This window comes from Hakea prostrata, chromosome 7 (genome assembly GCF_041222555.1).
Source record: "Hakea prostrata isolate BN-2017 chromosome 7, UWA_Hpros_2, whole genome shotgun sequence".
NCBI lineage: Eukaryota > Viridiplantae > Streptophyta > Magnoliopsida > Proteales > Proteaceae > Hakea > Hakea prostrata.
Window position 1 is genome coordinate 55,934,907 of NC_142606.1, and position 8,124 is coordinate 55,943,030.

Consider the following 8,124-nt stretch of genomic DNA (forward strand, 5'->3'; position numbering starts at 1 on the left):
AACTACCCAATCTTTATCTAGGATCCCAACCCTGATTTGGATATTGATAAAACCCTTCTAATACCTCAGAAAATCAATACGAAATTACAAGAATTTAACAAGATAGAACTGGTTTTAATGTGCCAGTCACCCCCACACCCAGAGGTGTCCCCAGCCTACGGCTGCCCAAGTAAACTCCCAAAACATTCCATGCCTCTCCGCTCAATTGTCCCTCTATTTATTACCCCCAACTAACCCTAATTCTCTCTCTCTCTCTCCTCCACATGGCCTCATCCTAGGGTCCTAACAAGTAACAACTACCGGCCCCTCGAAAATCACCTTGTCCTCAAGGTGATGGAAAATTTGAGGTTGAGTCTGCACATGTGACCCAATTGATTGATTTTTCTTCTAAACCATATACCCAACCTACTCATCATGGCAAGACCTTCAACCATTTTGTAGAGTGTTGACCACCATCTTTCTCTAGGAACTTGGTATTGATCCAGTGATTCTTCAATATTTTTGTCATGCTTCCCTTTTAAAACACCTTGAAGAGTTATGACTGCATCTTTGGTCTTCCTTATGATGGTATCCTCATCTTCAATCACCAGCTGCTGGAGATCATTTTATGAAGAACTCAGGCTCATGGCAAGTGCAAACTGAGCAGCAGCAGCCCATCACGAAGAACCTAGCCATCTCCTTTGTCCTTCTTGCTGCATCATCTCTGCATTGTGTGGCCTGTTCTCACCTTCTCCAAGGACTAAACTCCGTAAATACTGGGCATTTGCAGCTCCTGTACTTTGGACCATCTTAGAGAAAGCACTCCCTTCATTTAGCAATAGACGCTCTGGAGAATCAAATTCTAGAACCTGACCGGCATCAAGGAGGAGGACACGATCACAATCAAATGATCAATAATGATATTTAGTCTATGAGCAATTACAAGCATGGAAACGAGGTCATAATCGAAAAGGAGAGGTTTCGGTGACAACATAGACGACGAAAATTGATTCGCGAACAAATGGTGAGTTGAACAAATGGCCCAAAACAGTCAAAGACTGCACTGTTGAGCATCACAGTGCTGGCATCCACTACCACCCCTACTTGCGACCAGTCCTCTATGCAAGAGCCCCAAAACAACTCTGCTTTTTTGAAAAGACTGGAGAAATATCATCAAGACTAGGAGTGATACACTCAATTCTGTCGCCGACAACGAAGCGAAGCCAAACGCTGCAACCCCAATATCGCCTCCTCACTTTCCGTCGTGATTTTCAGACGTTAAAGACGATAGCTCCCAATATTCTGGTTCAATTGGACCGCTCCTTTGGTATTTGTTTGAGTCGGATTGGTCTTGGGTAGGTGGCTTGGTTTGTTTGAGTAATATGGGCCCAAAATAATAATGAGAAAATCTGGGTTTTGGGTTAATGAAATGGGCCAGGCCCATAAGTGATGGTGAAAACGGATGGGGTCCAAATACTTAAAACCATGGGTTAAAAGAAATGGGTTGGGCGTTGGTTTGATGGGCTAGATTGGGCTTTGGGTCATGAAAATGGAATGGATTAAGAAATATGGGTTAATAAAATGTGATGGGCTTGGGATTAAAGAAATAGGTTGGGCCCAAGGAGGTTTCTTTGGGAACCAAGCGGCCCAATCTTTAAATTTGGTTTGTTCGGGCCCTATGTGGGAGGATAAGTGTACCTGAATTGGGCCCAATTTAGAAGAACCTAGACTCTTAATGGGTGAACCAAACTCATAACCCGATCTGCGGTGAACCAACCCAACCCCAAAAACCCTTAACCTCCATCGTCTTCTTCCTTTACTGCAAACAGATTTCTTGGTGGTCGCCTGCAGCTTTCCAGCAATTGTCTCTGGCGTCTTTCGATCCTTCTATTTCTTCGATTCAGTCGCCTGAACTCTCTCCTCCACAGCTTTAGTCCGGTAGGCATCGATAGCCAAACCTCTCCTTCTCTTCTTCTCTCTTCTCCCAACATGGCATGGAAACACCATGGTAATCAACCGATCTTTGCCAATGATTTCACTCGGCATTCTTTCCACCGGTTTTGCTTGGTCATCCCTCAGTTCTTCCTGGTTGCCATCCCAAATCATGCTTACCTCCACCGCGCGGCCATTGCCAAACTCAGTCTGCAGGGCTTCTCTGAAACTTACCCAATCCCACTTCGGCCAAGACCTTGCGTAAACCCAATCCAACGTGTTTCCTTCCAAATGTTGAAGAGCTATTCCAAGCCAATACTCCTGCGCCATTTGATGTTGCTTGCAGAAATATTCGACTTCATTCAACCATTCTTACGCCTTTCCATCACCAGAAAACAGAGACAAAGCCATTTCACCTCCCTGGATCATTACAGTCTGATGCCAATTGATAAAAAACATCTAATACCTCAGAAAATCAATACAAAATCATAAGAATTTAACAAGATAGAACTGGTTTTAATGGTGCCAGTCACCCCCACACCCAGAGGTGTCCCTCAGCCTACGGCTGCCCAAGAAAACTCCCCAAAACATTCCATGCCTCTCCACTCAATTGTCCCTCTATTTATTACCCCCAACTAACCCTAATTCTCTCTCTCCCTCCTCCACATGGCCTCATCCTAGGGTCCTAACAGTTATTAAAGTACCAACTTCTGGTAAATATTTGTCCCACCAGATTGGCAAATCCAGCATGTGTGTATCAGCAGACTCATTGTCCATGGATTTGAACTAATCAATTTGTCAGACCAATGACGTAGTACTGTCTGTAACTTAACCTGAAAATCATCAAATGTATGATCATGCATCATAGTGATACTTGATTGGCTATTCAATAAGTCAAAAGTGCAATTCGGAAAAAGTTTCAACATCTTGGTTAAAATTTTTAAAAGGGTAAGAGTCATGACAAAATCTCAGTTTTGAATTACATCTTCAACTGTACTCAATCATTCTAGCTTATGAATTTGAGTTACACCTGTTTTAAGGAAGCTCTTTGTGTACAACAATTATGTTGTAAGTTTGGACAGTAATTAGTGTTGGAAAGCAAGTAAGATTGATTTGCAAGGGCAGTCAACTACAAAAGAAGAGGCTACAAGCCTACAACTCTCTACATTACAAACTTCATTAGCTCCCAATTTTCCTTCTCTAACTCTGTTATTATTTCTTCTTCTATTCTGGTGGAAGTGTTAACCAGCTCTGGGTTAGTTGTGTTGGAACTTGGAATAATTAGTAATGGGGGACAAAATAGAGAAGAAAGGAAAGAAGAAGACAAGGAGAGGAAGTCATTGACTCCATCCAGCTCTTCTATCCTTCATCTTTACTGTTTTATTTCTTACTAGCCTCTTTTTTTAGTTCGGCTTTCAATTTCTTAAACTCTATTCAAGCTTGTTATATTGGAGATTTAGAGTAAAGGCGGTTTTGAGAGCCCGATAGAGAAGTACTCCAGGTAAGGAACCCGACAAAGAAGGCAGGTTCCTGAAGTTCCTTAGGAATGTAAGTATTCCTACTCCTACATTGGATCCATGGAAGTATGAATCAACCACAAGCTAACCTGATGCATTTCTATAACCTGAGAATAGATTTAAAGCAAAAACAACAGAACAGAATCAGAATTAAACAGGAAAACCAGAATTCAGCAACTTACTATAAAGAACTCAGATCATCACACCCCTATAACCGATTAAGACTTAAGCTTGGCTGTAGCTTGACGCAAATCTTGAACCAATTGCTCAGTTTGAAGTTTTTCTAGTTCAATCTTAGAAGAGCTGCATCAGCGGTCTGCTTTCTTCCTATTATAAGCTATGATCTGATCAAAACTACCATGTGCCAGAACTGTTCCTGGGTGTCCAATTGGCCTGGGTTGCAGAAATTTATTCTCCTGCACTTCGGGAAGTTAGGGCAAGGTATTGGACCCTTCAGGTTGTGCAAGGGTCCATCAATGGTAGTTTAATGTCAGGTTCAGAAACTTCCTAAGCTAGTAATAGCAATTCAAATAGTGTTATTGTTTTACTGCTAGAAAGAGCAAGTTCTCCATCTCACAAGCTCCTCTGATCTGCGAATACGCAGTCGGTCAAGTCTGGTTTGTAAGAATTGATGATTCCAATTTACAATACAGACAAGGAAGTTAATCTGAACTTCTTTATTTTTCATTTTGGCAAGGTTGAACCTTGGAACGACAAAAATACAGTCAACGACAAGAAAAGGGCTTCCAATAACCCAACTTTTGTCTCCCTAAATTAACTAATAAAATAAAATAAAATAAATCAGAGAGGTAACAAAGATGTGATATAACTAATGAGCAATACTGATTTTCCATCAAAATTGTATAGAAATGTATCAAAATTAGGATAATATTTCAGTTTCTGTCTACAGTTGCTTAGGAAAACCAGTGTTTGACATCCTTAGTTGCTGCAGTAGTTCATCCATCATTCTGCAAACCTCTTCCATGCCTGGTTGTAATTTGTCTTCCACTTTGAATCTGTGAACTATTTCATTCAAATCTCGAAGACTACAACCGGGAATTCTTTTCAAGCCCCTTTGTGTCGCCAGTTCCTTCACCTTGGCAGCATCTTCCCATTGACCAGCTGCAGCATATACATTCAACAACAAGGCATATCGAGATGGATTATGAGGCTCTAGTTCAATCAACCTTTTTGCAATTCGCTCTCCCACATCAACATTTCCCTTGAAGCGGCATAACCCAAGCAACCCACTCAACAACAATGAATTCAAAGACTCCCCTTCCTTGTCCTCTGCTGGGATGGTGCACAAAATTTCTTCAGCCTCATGAATAAGTCCAACGCTAAAATAGAGATGAGCCATGCACCAATAGTGTGCAAAATTAGGTTTTATTCTATATGCTTTGGTCAATTTATAGAATATATGCCTCCCCTCTGACAACAATTTAGCACGAGTGCAAGCACACAAGATACCAACCAATGTAACTTCATCTGGCAGAACACCATGTCCTTCCATCCATGAGTTCTTTGTATTAATACATTCACTTTGCTCGTCTTCCAAGTTGAACCTTCCTACCATATCTACAAACAAATTAAGTCCATCTTGTGGATGGCCATGAATGCAATGTCCCAAGATCATTGCATTCCAGCAAACTATATTCCTCTCCGACATTCCATCAAACAATCTTTGTGCGTATTCCACCTTTTGACATTTACAGTACATATCTATCAAAGCCGTGCACGTAATCAAGCTCAATCTAAATAAGTTTCTGATAAGAAATGCATGAACTGACTTGCCTTCCTTTAACCTAGCAGACCTGCCACATGCAGTAAGTACAGTAACCATTGTTGTATCACTTCCTCTCAATCCAATTTCCATCATCTCTCTGAATAACTTTAAACAATTTCCTGGTTTCCCATAGTCCAAATATCTAGATATCATGATGTTCCAAGAAACCACATTCCTCTCCGGCATTACACCAAACAGGATGTGGGCAGCAGCGAAGTTGCCCAATTTTGCATAACCATCAATTATGGAATTCCAAGATACCAAATCCCTTTGAGGCATTTCATCAAACAACTTCTTAGCAAATTCAATAGACCCACAGGATGCATACATGTGGATCAAAGAGTTCTGTACAGGTACAACACTGTCAACCCCATTCTTAACAATCTGCCCGTGGAATTTCCTTCCAAGTTCGGAAGACTCTGACTTCGTACAAGCACTCATGAGAGGTGGGTATGTGAAACTATTAGGAAAGAACCCATTTCGAATCTTCTCAAAATAGAAGACCAAAGCTTGGAAGGGAACAGAACCACTGGAATAGGCCTTGATAACAGTGTTAAAACAGAACGTATCAGGAAAATCAATGTGTCTGAAAATCAAGAGCGTGTAATCGATATCCCCAGAATCCGCAGAGAATTTCAAAACACGGCTAGCAGCAAATGTATCTCTGAAAAGACCAAAAGTGATCAAATGGGCTTGGATTTGGTAGAGTTGCCTCATGTTACAACATACTTGAAGACTTCGATTTAGTGCACTAAAAGATGATGACGCCGATGCTGAAGCCGATGATGAGAATGAGAAGGTTGAATTGAGAAGATAGAAGGTTGGATGTGAAGCAAAGAGTGGAAATTTTGATTGAATGATATCTCTGAGGTTGGAGGCTCGGGCCATAAATCTAATTCCATGTTACTCGAACTGTATCTGTTGATGCGTTTTACTGATTTCCCCACAAACCCATAACCAGGAAACATCTAGAAAAGCCCAGAGAAGATAGATTAGGCCAGAGTCACAGCAAATGGAAGTTCTTGACATAGTTTCAGATAATAGCCGCATCATCACTTCAACGTCTCATGAGAGCCGTGACCACCTTGGTTTGGAATTTACGCACTGAAGCTTGTAAATTCAGAGTTTGCTCTCTCTCAAATCTAGATTGCCTCTGTCTTGTATTAATGCAGAAGTTAAAAACCAAAAAAAAAAAAAAATTTCAAATCCTTCAACTCAATCTCTCTTAGTCTTAGGGTTTTCAAATCCAGTACTACGTTTCTTCTTCCTCAGCAAAAACGAACACTCAAACAGTCGTATCGGAGTAGGACATGATGGTTATTCCTCCCTGTCAGTGATCCTCCATTACTGAATCCCTACTCCGGCAGCCAACTGGATGGTTGAATTTCCCGGCCAGTCACATTCGAATCAAATTTCCAGATCGGTTGCCATTTGAGCATCATCGCCCGTTGGTTGCTTCTCTCATTTTGAATTATCATCCAATGGATGGGTAGAGAAAAGTCTGCCCAGAAATCTCCTTTACTGGTGCAAGGCTGCAAGGGCCTTTCTTATACGTATGATGGGGATATTACGTTTCTTTCTAATTTTCTTTTTCTTTTTTTTTTTTTTTCCGTAACCGACATTTTCTACATTGGGGACGGGGGCTTATAGTCATAGTTCGAAATTTCGAACCGTGTCGCCGTGTCGCTCCTTGGCGACACGGCGACACTGCCGAAATTTCGCCAAAAGTCGGGCGACACTGCCGAAATTTCGCCAAAAGTCGGGCGACACTGCCAAAATTTCGCCCTGTTTCGATGGGTTTTTTTGGTCATTTTGACCTGAAATTTGATGTGTAGCCTAATTTGAGGCTAATAAACACATTGGTAGTATTATTTTGATCTAAAACATTACCTAAACTAATGTTCTTAATCGACCCATGTCCTACTATACGCGGACGAAAGCCCCGAAACTAAAAACCTAAAAACTCATAAAACCAAATCATATAAAGTTTACAATTCATTGTACAAATACTGTAATACATAAAGTCATCCAACCATATAAAATCTGAAACTCTCAGTCTCAGTACCAAGTACTATGCCTAGGTGGATCGAATTCCTCTGACTCAAACTGTCTCCATTGATGCCCCCCAACAAATTCACATACTCATCCCATCTCATACGATATTGAAAATTGTCTAAGTAATCATTCACCGCAGTTCTATAGCGGTCATCTTCACGCCGTGAGAACTCCAATTTGAGGGAAGTGAGAATAGGGCCAAGGAACGTACTGCATGCCATCAGATGCCCTTGTTGGTACGAATGACTCTGATTGTGAAAGAGGGAGAGGGACACTATAGCTCCCATGATACGAAGAACTAGAGGGGACACCATAGCTCCCATGATACGAAGAACTAGAGGGGTTACTAATTCCCATATCATACTGTCCATCTGAAGGAGGGAGAGGGACACCATAATTACCCGTAGGCCAATAACCTGGTGTGGAGCCTACGGACTCATCCAAGCTCATGGACCCCATTGACGCAATTGCCGCATCCCAAGGATTAACATAGTCATGGCCGGCTCCCCTCGATGGTGGCTCGGCCTCGTATCAGGATATTGACGACCACGCCGATAATCACCACCATGATCATAATCCCGAGTGGCATGATCAAAATGACTCTCCCCGGTGTATCCGGGTGGGGGCTCCCGTGTCTCTCGGTAGTGGAACATGTATACGCTCTCCAATTCCTCCACCACCACCACCACCATCATCATCTCCACCACCCCCGACTAGGCGAGAGTGTGTCATCGGGATTGTTGTCCTGCGGCTCCTCCGTGCCCGGTGCCATCATCCAATCCTCATCGGCAGTGGCAGCTGCCTCGCATGTGCCGACCCTCTTCGGTGGCCATATACTCACCCACATTAACCCCC

General features: G+C 42.2%; 1 pseudogene; it reads right to left on the bottom strand.

Moving 5' to 3' along the window:
• Positions 1-3,211: 3,211 nt before the first annotated feature.
• LOC149011432 (pentatricopeptide repeat-containing protein At3g51320 pseudogene) lies at positions 3,212-6,725 on the bottom strand (annotated as a pseudogene).
• Between the last annotated feature and the right edge of the window lie 1,399 nt (positions 6,726-8,124).